A 12,346-nucleotide genomic window follows, 5' to 3' on the forward strand; every position below is an offset into this window, starting at 1 on the left:
TGTGACCACTGATTGTGGTCAAGAGCTGAAATGGTAGCATTTAGGTTATAAGGTTAATGTGGTTTTGGAAAGTTGTTTGTGTACTTCTTGCATGAGAAAAGACTATTTCTGACAAATACGGATTCATTTTTTAACAGCTTGTTGCCTGTTTTTACTTTTATAAAAGGAAGGAGACGCAGCATATGTCTGTCATGAAGAAGTAAACATTGGTATAACGCAAATGTGTGTAAATGCAATTTCATATTGTAGATAATAAAATGAATTAATATTGTAAACCTTCTGACTTTGCTAAGCATATCTGAGATTCTGTAATAGAAGCACAGTTTACATTTTCTGAGATCTGACTTGAAGTTCAGGCCAATAATTAGACTTTGTTGAAGGCCTCAGGAGTCAGGTGGTCCCAATGTCTTAGTTTACTGTGTTGTCAGTTGGTGATTATGTATGGGTAAAACTGCTAACATGCAAATCAACAAGACATGTTCAGTGTGATGATTCTCTACTTGGTGGCATTACAAGCACAACCGCCCAGCTCCCTGCAAGCCATTTTGTGTTGCTCAGTTTTGAATGAGATTGGTCAGACACATTCATTTATTGTCTCAGTATTTTTGAAGAAGAAGACCTTACACCCCAAATATTTTGAAAAGGGAAATACCAAATAAAGTCATAAAATCATAACCCTTTTCCACCCTGAACCAATAGGGGGAAACACCTACACAGTTCAAATCTGGTATGGCTGCATTTTCAGAAGTAACATGAATCCAATAGTGACACACTATTGTCTCAAGAATCTTGGGTTCAAACTCTGATAATTACTCTCTAAGTTCAGAGTGCATCTTCTCCAGATGCCTGTGTGCGGTTTTCCATAGGGTCTCCAACTTTCCTCCCACTTTCCAAAGACATGCATGTTAGGGTAGTTGGTGGTTCTGATCTGGCCCTTTGTAAACCTGTAATGGTCTGCTGCGTCATTTATTGTTGAATTCTACAATTAGCCCAGGGTTAGCTTCAGCCCTGCACAAACAGTAATTTGGATTCGTCAGGTCTTAGACTGTTATGTTATGCATTTGTTTTTCTTCTAAAAATATTCCAAAGGAAGCACCACCTTGAACCAGAATTAATTGAGCATCTGGTTAGACCCAAAGTGAGGATCTAAAAAGACCATCCATTCATCACTCCTTTTTAAAACCCACTTAATCCAGCTTATAGCTGCAGGGGCTGTAGTGGTTCACCTACATTGGAGTGTTCTGGATATAATATGTATCATCATTGAACTGTTCTGGATATATATGTATCACTTGCACTTTTCAGTCCATTGAGAAGAACATAAGGAATAAGGGTGCTTTATTTAGACCTTGGAGGTACAGCTTTGGTTTAAATGTGGGAGGATATTTGATTATTTTTTTAAATCCTGCTCTACGGCAACTTCCATTTGGTTTTAAATCTCCATTTTTAAGTTCATAACCTATCTTTGTTGTGGAATGGTGGAGCACTGCTGCCTCACAGTGAGTACCCAAGTTGTGGGCTTGAAATTTGGCCTAGTCTTTGTCCTTATGGACTTTGCATCTCCTCCCAATTTTATCGGTGTGTTTTCCTCCAGTTTCACATCCCTGGAAATTCTGATTAAGTTGATTCCAAATAATGTTTTTCTAACCTGCTTTCCCAGTCCCGGTTTATGAGGAGCTGCAGCACATCCTTGCAACACTAGGCAATGCTGGAAGCCAACTGTGGTTGAAGTTCCAGTCCGTCACAAAGCACACACATACAAATGGGCCAATTTAGTGTAATCAATCAACCTAACATGTAGTTCTTTGTGAAACGGAAGAAAAACTAGTGTACCTGAAGGAACACCTATGCAGACATGGGAAGAGCTGAGACAATGATCAAGATCCGTATTTAAACCCAGAAAAGGAGCGATGAAGCTGCAGCAGTACCACGTGAATAAGTACACCATGGCCCTGTGATGAAGTTGCAGTCCAATCCAGGGTTGTATATCCTGCTTTATGCATCAGTGCTACTATAGAAGTCTCTGTTTTTGTATGAAAAAGGGAAAAATCAGCTTTAGAAAATGGATGGATGGATAGTGTTGGTTGAGAACCAAGATCAGTAGGGATACGTTCTTTAGACCGTCCCATAGTCTGTTACTATAAAAATAAATGCAAAAAATAACACATCAGGAATGATTTTGTTAAGCAGTGAAAACCGAGAAGATCAGTTAACTGAGAGTGCAGACAGACACATATTGTAGACCATTTCAGCAGACTTCAAAATTAGACTGCTGTTATTGTAACAATTTCCTCAGCTGTTGATGTGTTAAAGATAAAAAAACAATGAAATGCAAGGTCACTGTCTGTAAAGGGAAAAGAGAAAAGTATCATCAGTAAGAGACTATCTGTCAGACCGCCAGAGGGAACTCCCTCCTCCCCGCTGCTTCAGTAGCATAGGTTCAAATTCTTTGCCAGGGTGTACGCCAAGACTTGTCATTGATATTAGCAGCATGCGTCACTCCCTCCTCCCCTCGGGTCAGACTCAGGTAACGCTCACTCGGCAGGGAGACACTGTTTGTGTGCGTGATTAACAGCGGCAGTGTGTAAAGCGCGTCGAGAAGAGATGGTGCGTGTGGCTGGGTGTTTTTTTTTTTTTTTGTAAAGCCCTGCAATGCTGTCTCTTTCATCATTTCTGTAAAGCACAGGCAAGAGAGCAGCAGTGCTGTACTTTTTAAGGAAGAGACACACTTTTCTCATACGGATTTAAACAACGTGGTACTTTGACCAGAACTGGAGGTATTCTAATATATCAATGCCTCGGATTCAACACATCAGGTAGGACAGACCATTAATAAATGTAGAAAAACACTTAATTGTATACTGACTGGTAAGAGAAATGTGTCTTGCTGCTTGGCATTCTCTCATCAAATTGACCCAAGTCTTTTACTACCATCTGACCTCATTGTTAAACTTGTCATTGTAGAGTTCTGTTTTTACTTCGCAGCTTCTGTTTCATTTTACTATTTTCATTGTAAAATAACATAACATGTAACGTAGACTTATATTTGCCATGCTGTTTTTGTGTTATTTCATGTTTTTTTTAAACCTAAAGTATTGCGTTTAAAATAGAATTGTGTTAATTCTTAGTACATTTGTAACTGAGGTGATATGGTGGCACAGTGGTCAGCACCACCCTCTCACTGATCCGGTTGTTATTCATGTGAAATTTGCACATTCTCTCCTTGTCTATTTAGGTTTTCCTCCAGGTTCTCTAGTTTTTCTTCCACATGTCCTAAAACATGCAATTTAGGTTAAGCAGTAATTTCAAATTGGCCCTGTGTGGGTGGGTATCAGTGTGCCCAATGTTGGACTTTTCTCCCATCCAGAGGTGATTTGAGCTTTGTAACTGATGTTGCTGAGATAGCCTGTGGCTCCTGTGACTCTGAATTAGATTGAGCAGGTTTGAGAATAGTGTGTTATATTTGGCAGTGTACTCAATCTAGGCTTTTAAAAAAATAAGTGAGCTACTTTGTACTGTATAATGATTAAATCCACATAATACAGTTTTGGGTCGTGACCCAACAGCATTGAACAGAAGAAAAGAACCAGCTGTGAACGGGAACGCCATCCTATCACAGGGCACATTCGTCTGCACATCTGCATTGGGGCAGTTAACATGTGCATCTTTGGGATATATGAGGAAAGCAGAGAGAAAGCTACACCAATAAGATCAGAACATTCCAACTTGGGTGGCACGGTGGCGCAGTGGTAGTGCTGCTGCCTCGCAGTTAGGAGACCTGGGTTCGCTTCCCGGGTCCTCCCTGCGTGGAGTTTGCATGTTCTCCCTGTGTTTCCTCCGGGCACTTCAGTTTCCTCCCACAGTCCAAAGACATGCAGGTTAGGTGGGTTGGTGATTCTAAATTGGCCCTAGTGTGTGCTTGGTGTGTGGGTGTGTTTGTGTGTGTCCTGCGGTGGGTTGGCACCCTGCCCGGGATTGGTTCCTGCCTTGTGCCCTGTGTTAGTTGGAATTGGCTCCAGCAGACTCCCATGACCCTGTGTTTGGATTCAGCGGGTTGGAAAATGGATGGATGGATGAACATTCCAACTTCTCATAGGTGGTGACAAACTAGGAACAGAACCACAGACTCTGGAGCAGTAGTACTAACTTCTGCAGCATCTGGCCAGTACTGACAGACACAGTTACTTATGAAGTCAATCATAAAGTAATGTCACCTCACTGTCAAATGCCGTGACTCATTCAAGGATTTGAACCCAGCCTTCTCAGTCTAATAAGCGGCAGGGCTACCAACTGCATCACTGCATTCGTTCATTCATACGTTTTAAATGCCTACTTTTCATAGTACAACATGGCAAAGATCCAGAGCCTACCTTTCCTGCACTGAATGCAAGGCAAACATTGAGAAACAAAACCAAAATTATCCGCTTTGAGATGCGAGAGAAAACAGGGATATCCGTAGTAAACCCACAGCACCGGAATATTCTACAGGATCCACTAATTGTCCATGACTAAGAGTTGGAATTGTGTGACTGCACTATTAACCACAAATTCAAACCTGCTTTCAAATGACACAGAGTAGATAGATAGATAGATAGATAGATAGATAGATAGATAGATAGATAGATAGATAGATAGATAGATAGATAGATAGATAGATAGATAGATAGATAGATAGATAGATAGATAGATAGATAGATAGATAGATAGATAGATACTTTATTAATCCCAATGGGAAATTCACATTCTTCAGCAGCAGCATATTGATACAATAAATAATATTAAATTAAAGAATGATAATAATGCAGATGAAAAACAGACAATAACTATGTATAATGTTAAATGTTAACGTTTACCCCCCCCCCCCCGGATGGAATTAAAGAGTCGCATAGTTTGGGGGAGAAACGATCTCCTCAATCTGTCAGTGGAGCAGGACAGTGACTGAGTACTTATGTACATGTACGCTATTGAGTATGATGTGGTAGCACAGTGGTCAACAATGATCCTCACAGCTCCAGCACCCTGGGTTTGCGTATTCCACACTGGGTCTTCTGGTCATTCTGACTTCTGTCCACCTACCTGTTATAAACTAGCCCTGTGTGCAAGAGTGTTAGTGTGTAACCTAAAATGTGTTGATTTTTACTTTATGCCTAATGCTTGAGGGGTAGACTGCATACTTCCAGTGGTTCTCTAATGGGACATGCGGGTTCAGAAAATAGATGTAAAAATCAGTTTTTATTTTATATAACACCTTTTATATAATGCACCATATCATTAAAAAGTAAACAAGTACACAGTTCATTATATCAATTTGAAATAGTGGAACATTCACTACATGATAAAGTATAAGAAAACAAACTTCATAGTCTCCGTAAGTATGAACCAGTAGTCAGTGAACAGTCTGAGATGACACTGTGTGAGGATCAGTAACGTAAGCATGGATAGTAGAGTTACGGGTGAAGCCGACTGGAATGGGACAGGGAGTCTTATGAATTGACAGCCTATTTCGGGTTTCCCATCTAGATTTTGTTCTTTGTTTGTACTGGATACTTGCTGTGATGCAGGAATAGATCTGGAGAGCTAGAAAACAGAGGGTTGGGAGTTCACTAAATGTGCTTTTACCAATTCATAGATTGAAGGGGCTAAACGTTTTCCTGGCTATTTTGGGAACAAGACAAGACAGGATGCTAACAATTTGCATGACACTGTCAGAAGAGCACATCCATTCAGTATTCTCCCAAAGTTCAGATGTAACTACATGCAGTGATGTCTCTAGAAGAAAAGCCTCAGATGGAAAATGTAGTCCTGAAGGGTTGTTATCTTCCAATAGAAAATAACATTCTTTATCCATCCTTTGCTCCAACTCATATAAACAGTATTCACTCTCTCTTGGAAGTTTTCATGTTGAACCACAGACCACACAGACTAAAAGCTGTTATGACTGCCAAAGCTGTATGTACTATTTTATTGTGTTTGATATTTGTTTTTAATTTAGATCACTTTTTATAGCCATTGTATCCAATTCAAAGTTGCATGGGAACTCCAGTCATGCAGAACTTTCCGTTTCTATGTTTATAACAAGTCTCTCTATCAGGACATTAAATTATTTGTAATAATACAGCCTGATGTCGTGCCCCTTGAATTCTAATATGACTCCAGAACAAAAACATTTTTTAGCAAGTAGGAGAAAGGTACATGACAAAACAAACACACCTGCATGCTCTGAATGGGTGTTTCCTCAAAGGTGCGTGAATGTATCTCTTCCAGGGTCAGGGGGTCGCTCCAGAACTAACAGAGCCAACCAAGCAATATTGAAAAATCGGGAGGTACTATGCCCTGCATTATTGGGAAGAACATTTCAAGGACAAGCTGCTTGTCCTGTCCATGCTGCATGAGTTATTTAAGGGACTCACAAAGGTGCCATTGCTCCTGGCCCACCTACCTCTGTTGTCCTATTTTGGACTAGAAACCACATCTTCCAAAGCTGGAAGTGTAAACATGACTAAATGTAATGACTTTTATGAAATGGGTTCTTAATTTAGACTGTAGTTTGTATAACAGTCCTATAGTTTTATTATTTGCAATGTGTTCTCAAAGCATACACGTGCAGAGTGGCAGCTGCTCACAAAGTGAAGGATAATAACAAAGTCATTCTAAATGTAATTCATTATCTGCATTGCAATTTCTTTCTTTTTATGAAAAGAACAAAAAAAACAAACAAACCCTTTTTCTGTCATAACAGAGGATGTCAGCCGAATCTCCCCAGGCTCCAGCTGCATCTTCTGGGGGTCACAGAGCACAGACCTATTCTATTTTAATTTGCTTTTCCCCTGCAAATGAAATTACATATTGAATGACACGGTTGTAGTCAGGGCAAGAGCAGCAATGAGGTGACTGCTGAAGATCTTAAGGTTTTTTTTTTTTTCATTCTGCTTTGTCTGTTCGGCTACAGAGCCAGTAAACTGAACTCAATTAACCCTGGACAGCACCCCGCTTAATGACTGCCCCATTGTGTTTCATTCAGCCGTTCAGAGGCTACAGTTACAGTTCCCTTGCTAATTGTTAATTGGAAATTTCCTGCCAGCCTTTTTACAAACCACTAGCGTATGCTGCCAGGGTGGTGGCATTCATTATGCATGGTCAACATGATGCTTTCATAACATAACATAGCATAGCATTCTCACACCCGCTGAATGCAGTTCAGGGTTATGGGGTGACCGGATCCTATCTCAGCAGCACATGGGTATAAGACAAGAAACAACCCTGGACACTTGTACTCAAATAAACTGATTTGGAATCACAGATTTTCTGAACCTGCATGTTTATGATAAAAATCTGTTTTTCCTTTGATTCAAATATGCAGCAAAAAAACATTTTTGTACCATCACCATACTTGCAGGATTTAGCTGGTAGGAGCAGCGGTTTCGGAATATCTACTTAAGGAAGCGAAAGAAAAGGGTCATTCTAGATGTCAGTCTTTGTTGGGTCATAGGGTTGAGTAAATGGCCATTATGTATGGAGTAAGAAAACATAAACTTTGGTCCATGTTAAAGTGCATTTCATAAGGTGACATGGGAGTTGTGAAAAGTGAACATGGATTCTTATGTGATAGAAAAAGATCAGGAGATGAAAAACAGTTTGAACATTGTCATAGCCAGGAGATCAAAAAAAGAAGCAAGCAACCAGGGGCAAAAGGGCAAACCGAGAATCGTGAGTTGAAGTGTCAAAACCAAAACCTAACGCTACGGCCTACTTAGAAGTAAAGCTAATTTCGCTAAGGAGTTTCAAGACAGTATTTATCCAGCAACGGATAGGTCATACTGGAACTGCAGCCATCTTTATAGCGTTACAAACTTACTGTCATTATCGTGATTACGTGATGCATCCAAAATGTGTCATGGAAACAACAAAAAACAATGTGGGATAAAAATAAAGCTTTGTCAAAACAAATTGAAACTAAAATTAAACCTCAGAAACAAAATCCTGATTACGAAAAAACATCAAAAGTGACCAAAGTACATCTATAGAATGCATTATAAGTACCACAGCAGTGGAGTGGTTAGTGCATATATGTTACAACCCCAGAATGCTTGGTTTATATCCAGCCCTATCACTGTCTGCCCAGCAAACCTGGCAATATAAAATTAAATAAGTGTAACACAGCTACGGTTCCTTGCTTTCTCTTTTCTACTAGTGCGGAAGTACTTCATCATGCCTTTATCACCTTTAAACCAAATTATAAAAGCTCTCTTTTTAATCATCTTCCTGCTTGAAACATCAACCCAATGCAACAAATTCAGAAAGTGGAAATGAACACATCTCCCTTCACCTACCTTCCTGCTCCCTCTCTGATTACATTCAGAGCTCTCTTTCTGACTTGCAAGGCTGTGCGCTGCCTTTAATCATTAGTTGTATCTTACCAAAGAAACAAACAGATAAAATCCTCTGACATCTGCATTCTCACAGTTTCAAAGCCCCATTTTTACAGCTCATTCAGGTCCATGGTTCCTAACCCTATGTGCTCTCTATTTGCCTCTTCACAAAGAGCTATTGATGGAATTGTTCAAAATCTAAAAACACTCAGTTTTTCTCTATTACTTTTCAGTCAAACTAAGTTTAACTTTCTGTAGCAATTTTCCTAGTCTTTTTCCTACCATGCTGTTCCTTTGCCCCAGTGTACTTACTGCTCAGTTTTTCTTACATGCACTTTAACCTTTAATTGTAACCACTGGATTAGTGGCTTTGAGAATATTATCTTTTTGAAAGCTGTCATATTACTTGCTTTGAAATGTATTATTTGCTGTTCATGCTTTGAATGGTGCTACATATAGATCATTTGATTGCTAAGTAGTTGCCATAACAATGCCATGCCATTTGAATGGAATTTGATATGGTGAGACTCATACAAATGAAAATATATATCGCCTACTAGCTCAATGTACATGTATACCTTTAATTAGTCCTATATATCTACAACATTTGTATGTACTGTATTTGCGTTTTTATGCAAAATTTGCTTCATCCCATACATTAAGTATTAATTTGGACCTGAAGATTTGTTGTGTGTATCTCAGAGATATTCATGTCAGCATGACTAATGGAAAATTTAATGACACTGGATGTGTACCTTAGTAAGCCTCGCTGTTCCCGGTTGGTTCCAACTCCAATGCTGCCAGATAGTGTCAGGCCCCTTCTATCCTGAACTGGAGTAGAGGGTTACATGTTATGGATGGATTACTGTTAAAGCTGGTAATGTGAAATACTGGTTATTAAACTCTCTTTGTATTTATTCCCAGATCATGCTGTTTCCATGGGGTAAAAAGAGTTTAGGATTGAGCAATCAGATTATCATAATTGTAATTTTGAAAGGCTGCACACTGTCAGTGCATGAAGACAGACAACGCATTGCAGGTGTTTCAGTTTGAGCTCATCCACTGAAGTATTCTCTGTAAAGATACGGTTGAATAGAAAGGCAAATCCAGCCATTTTATTTATGTTTTTGTACAGTTCCTTTTTGTCACATCTGAAATAAAAATAATCTACAGTATAAAGATGTCTAGACAGATCGAAGGGGAGCGCAAATGCCAAGAAAAGCTAGAGTACCTCCAGGGCAGTGCTTGTTCTTTTTAGACACGTGTTCCATATCCTGGTGAGTTAAGATAAGTTGAGAAATAAGGAATTATGCAAGAAAAAATGTTTGACGACGCACACAGCAGTTGCTACACACAGTTCTTGTCTCTGGGGAGGCGGCAGCAGGTTGGCATTCTTTTCTGTATAGGAAGTGAGCAGGAGAGGAAGAACAAGACACACACACACTGGCTTTGCGGATCTTTTTATTTCCTCATATCATCTGTAAACAAGTCTACATAACGGGCCAAAACTTAAATTACCCTGATAAAAGTTCTTTTTTTTGTTTCTTTATTTTTTACTCATGTTAATATTTCAGAATCATGGCTAGATTATCATCAGTGAATCAGATTAAATTAAGTTCATGTAGTAGCAGTAGATTGACATGAGTGTGCCTAGTAATGGACTGGTGATTTTATACTTCAGTTTGATGTTGCAAAGATGTGCTCCGCAAACCACAAACTGAATTTGGACGGTTCAGAAAATGAATGGATGAACTAAATCCTGGGTTTTATTGTGGTAGCGTGTCCTAGAATCAAGCGACATTCTTCCTAAATTTAAAATAAGACCAGAGTCATTTCAAATATTAAAGTGGATTGAGCTGGTTTAGTTAATACATGGATCGAATCCAGGGTGTTAGGTTATTGAAGATTCCAAATATTCCTGGTATAAGTGGTTGTTGTCATGTGCATCATTATGCTCTGCTCCAAAGTTTATTCTCATTGTTCATCTTGCACAAAAACTGGATTGCGCAGCTCTGTTAAATGGATGGTTAGGAGGTGTACCACCCTGAGTTGTATGCTGCCCTCAGTCTTCACAACATTTAAATTGGATTAAGCAGGTTTGCTTTTACGGAATTAAATTCTGTCTTAGTTTTACTGAAGACACTGCATTGGTCCAGTATTAGTAAATGTGGGTTGGTTTTTATGCAAATGCTTACAGAGATACAATATACACAGTTAATCAGCAGCTCTAGTCAGGGTATGTTAGACTTAAGTGGTGAGTCTTCAGCCTGGATTTGAAAGCTGAGACTCCTGGAGCATCTCTTGTACAAGTCATCAGATAGTTCGACGACATTGGGGTCCTGTAGCTAAAAGCTCTATTTCTCACTGTTGTAATTTGTGTAATCTTTAGTAGGCCGGCATCTTGAGATCATAATGTGCACTCAGGTTTGTGTGTAATAGGTTCAGATAATTAATATGGCATTGGTCATTTAAAGTTTTATATATAAGAAGAAAGATTTTGAATAAGCCCTAAGCTTAACTGGAAGTAAGTGTAGAGACTTAACAACAGAAGTAGGTAGGTATGTGGTTCATGTTAGAAACTGACTTAATCTTCTAATATTTGTAAGATGGAAAAAAAAACATGGCTTAAATAGTTTTGAAGGTTCAATCAATTTTAGATAGATTTCAAGGTTAGTTTCAAATATGTTTCAAGGTTTAAAAGCAGGTTGTAAATGGTATTGTATATAATGTGTGTTTTAAAAGACATATTAGTGTCAAAAATAATGCTTAAATTGAGGGCTGATTTATTAAAACTGATCTTTAGACCTACAGAGTTAAAAAGTGACAGAATATTTTTGCAATCTGTGCAATTCTCCCCAATTTCAAACAGAGAAGTTAATATCATCCATTACTCACTGGAACAATAAATTAAAGACACTGTGGGAGAAGCATCTTTGGGTCTAAAAGAATAGAATAGCTGAGCATCATCTGCATACCAGTGAAAGTGAATGTTACATTTGCTATTTCTAGTTTCCAAGAGTAATATGTAAAGAGAAAGCTCCAAATACTGAGCCCTGCGGGACAACATATTTAACTTCTATGCATATTGCCAGAGAACTGTCAACCCATTTCTGTACGTAATGAATTTGACTTGATAAATATGAACTTAATTATTCACGATGATGCCTGAGAGTCCAATGTAATGTAATGAATGGTGTCAAAACCTGCATTTAATTTAATAACAAAATGATTGTAGCATGAGCAGAACATGCATACTTCATATGGGCAGTGTACTGGAATTACGAGGCAGCAGTACCGCCATGCTTTATTTTTTCTTTTATTTGGTGATGCTTCCTCTGTGTGGCATCAAATAAATCAGATTCTTTTCATGTGTTGTTCCTGGCTGGTGGAATGAGCCTGCCCACCTTCACTCAAAATTCAGTGTGTTTAAGGCATATTTGAAGACTGTTCCATTTGGTGAATTTCTATCTAAACGATATTAGCTGTGAGGTTTTTGTAACCAAGGAATTGTAATTCACTTGTATTTTGTTTAGAGCTTTTCACTCTTGTGGTGGTTAATTTTGTTTTGTCATTTCATTCTCATCATAATCTTGTTCTGTAACTCTTGTTCCCAAACAGTCCCCCAGACCAATGTTTACATGATTATTTTGACCTCTTTGGATAAATGAGTCTGCTAAGCAAATAAATTCAAATGTAAATGTTTAATAAATGTGTATAGGTCAGTAGAGAGAGTTGCCCTGGATTACACAATAAATTAGAAAATATTAGTGATGGCATGAACACCTCAAGTCAGAAAGGCTCAAATCTATCTTTTCAGTCAAACAACTGACCAAGCCTTTTCTTCACAAATGAGAGTTGACCATGAAGTAACCTAATGGTTAAGATGTCTCAATATCTCATCAAATTGTCAGTACACAGTTCTACACCGGATCTCAATCCTATTTGTGTTTTAATGCCTGTGTGCACAGCTTTCATGC

The 12,346-nt window shown here is 38.7% G+C and overlaps 1 protein-coding gene across 8 annotated transcripts in view; it reads left to right on the forward strand.

Annotated features, from left to right (window-relative positions):
• stard13b (StAR-related lipid transfer (START) domain containing 13b) overlaps positions 1-12,346 on the forward strand; it is a 511,429-nt gene that overhangs the window by 422,151 nt on the left and 76,932 nt on the right. The window contains exon 1 of one of the 8 annotated variants that reach the window (XM_028799310.2): positions 2,638-2,816. The exons of the other annotated variants lie outside the window; for them this stretch is intronic. The gene's annotated coding sequence lies outside the window, so the exon portion shown is untranslated. Of the gene's footprint in view, positions 1-2,637; positions 2,817-12,346 lie in introns of those variants that run through there. 8 annotated transcript variants of the gene reach the window in all.

Source organism: Erpetoichthys calabaricus, chromosome 4, assembly GCF_900747795.2.
Source record: "Erpetoichthys calabaricus chromosome 4, fErpCal1.3, whole genome shotgun sequence".
Lineage (NCBI taxonomy): Eukaryota > Metazoa > Chordata > Cladistia > Polypteriformes > Polypteridae > Erpetoichthys > Erpetoichthys calabaricus.